This window comes from Penaeus vannamei, chromosome 41, assembly GCF_042767895.1.
Source record: "Penaeus vannamei isolate JL-2024 chromosome 41, ASM4276789v1, whole genome shotgun sequence".
NCBI classification, from domain to species: Eukaryota; Metazoa; Arthropoda; class Malacostraca; order Decapoda; family Penaeidae; genus Penaeus; species Penaeus vannamei.
Window position 1 is genome coordinate 26,097,092 of NC_091589.1, and position 2,328 is coordinate 26,099,419.

Consider the following 2,328-nt stretch of genomic DNA (forward strand, 5'->3'; position numbering starts at 1 on the left):
AGAGAGGGAAAGGAAGGAGAGAGACAGAATCTAGAGAGGAAGGAAAATGGGAGACAGAATCTAGGAGGAAGGAGAGAGAGACCAGAATCTAGAGAGGGAAGGAGAGAGGGAGACAGAATCTAGAGAGGAAGGGGAGAGAGGAGACAGCAGAATCAGAAGAGGAAGGGAAGAGAGAGACAGAGATAGAGAGGAAGGGAGAGAGGAGACAGAATCTAGAGAGGAAGAGAGAAGGAGAGGGAGACAGAATCTAGAGAGATAGGGAGAGAGGGAGACAGAATCTAGAGAGGAAGGAGGAGACAGAATCTAGAGAGATGGGGGAGAGAGGGAGACAGAATCTAGAGAGGAAGGAAGAGAAGGAGACAGAATCTAGAGAGGAAGGGAGAGAGAGAGACAGAATCTAGAGAGGAAGGGAGAGAGAGAGACAGAATCTAGAGAGGAAGGGAGATAGGGAGACAGAATCTGGAGAGGAAGGGAGAGAGAGAGACAGAATCTAGAGAGGAAGGGAGAGAGGGAGACAGAATCTAGAGAGGAGAGAGAGAGGGAGACAGAATCTAGAGGAAGGGAGAGAGGGAGACAGAATGTAGAGAGGAAGGGAGAGAGGGAGACAGAATGTAGAGAGGAAGGGAGAGAATCATAGAGACAGAATATCGAGAGGAAGGAGAGAGACAGAATCTAGAGAGAGAGGGAGACAGAATCCAGAGAGGAAGGGAGGGAATCATAGAGACAGAATATCGAGAGGAAGGAGAGACAGGCAGAATCGAGAGAGGAGAGAGACGAGCGAGAGAGGGAGATCCAGAGAGGGGCGAGTGCCCTGGAAGCACACAAACGGAATCCGACTTACCGGGCAAGGGCTTCGAGCACATGTTAAGCAGCCAGACCGTCGGGCTGGGCGGGCGTGCGGGCGGGCGTGCAGCGAAGGCCGAGCGACGGGCGGTGGGCGGCGAGAGTCGGAGCAACAGTTGGGCGTCGGGCCGTGCAGGCAGCGGCCTCGCACGGTGGCTGCGGCCGGGAGCAAGATGGCGCCCGGAGAGGGTTCGCCCTGGCGCCGTGGCCGCGCTTCGGGCGAGGGCGTGAGGGCGGCGAGGGAGGGCGAGAGAGGGACGAGTTCCCTGCAGGCTTCCGGCCCGACCTGCGAGCGAGGGCTGCGGGCGTGCGAGAGGGATCCGGGCGAGTGCGAGCGGGCGTCCCCGGGCTCCCGCACCTGAGCTGTGTGGCTGTGGACGCCTCCTGCTGCCTCGCGCCTGGCTCACTCGGCCCGCCCTCGAACTTGTACTGGGCTTCGCCGCCTTCCCGCTGCGCTGTGGCCTCCGCGTGCGACTCTACGGGGCCTCCTCGCCGCTGGCATCACTCGGCGGCGTGTCCTCCCGCACCGTCAGGGCCCGAGAGCTTGGGCGAGACGCGACAAAGGGCGGCGGCAGGGCTGCGGATCCGGGCTCACAGGACCCTCATCGTTGAACGAAAGAGTTTGCAAAATCCCTCTAAGGATCGTGGCGATGCCGGCCGGCGCGGGAAGGCGTCGTACGCGGCTCCGGGAGGCGTGGCCGCGGCCTCCGAGGCTGCTCGCCCTTGGCGACCTCCTGACCTCTCCTCGGGGGCACGGGGCCTCGGGGCACTCAGGGCACGCCGTTCTTGATCGACAGCTTGATCTGCAGCTGCAATGGAGGGACACGTCGCCTGGCAAGGATGCTTCGGCCGCGAGAAGGAATCAATACGGCCGGTGACGCGCGCGCCGTGGCCCGCGCTCGCTCCTCGCTCGCCCCGCCAGGGAGGCCAGCGACGACCCTGTGTCGGCCGGGCAGCTTCCCTCTCTCCCCGCGGCCGCCCAAGCGAGGTGGTCACAGCTGCCCCAAATCAGGTCAAAGGCGACATTTGCCGTCGCGCGAACCTCCCTTCCAGGCACGAACAGCGGAAAGACGGCCGCCGAAAGGCACCTGCTCTCTCCCGCCCCGTCGGTTCCCCCTCCTCCTCCTCCCGTGTTTAAATCCCACCGACGGACACTTGAAAAACACGCGAGAAAAACAAATAAACAGCCATTCTCACCCATCAACCCTCACAGAAAAAAATAAAAACAAAACAAAAATAACCACAATAACAACCACACGAAAAAAAAACAATCCTAACAACAACAACAATAACAAAATATATATATAAGAGAATAACAAAATAGGACAAAAAAAAAACAACCTCTTTCCACACACGCCACTGAGGAAGAGAGGGCCCCCAAAGTCCTTAAAGTTCGCGGCCGCCGAGGCAAAACACCAGCGCCTCCAGATGCATTACACTCGTAGCCCCTCGGCGAACGTGCGTCATAGCCCGCTCGCGTGACGT

At 59.4% G+C, this 2,328-nt stretch overlaps 1 protein-coding gene across 1 annotated transcript in view; it reads right to left on the reverse strand.

Annotated features, from left to right (window-relative positions):
* Positions 1-1,936, reverse strand: part of LOC113804390 (uncharacterized) — a 138,286-nt gene extending 136,350 nt beyond the window's left edge. The window contains exon 1 of the mRNA XM_070118142.1: positions 842-1,936. The gene's annotated coding sequence lies outside the window, so the exon portion shown is untranslated. The remainder of the gene's footprint in view (positions 1-841) is intronic.
* Positions 1,937-2,328: the final 392 nt, after the last annotated feature.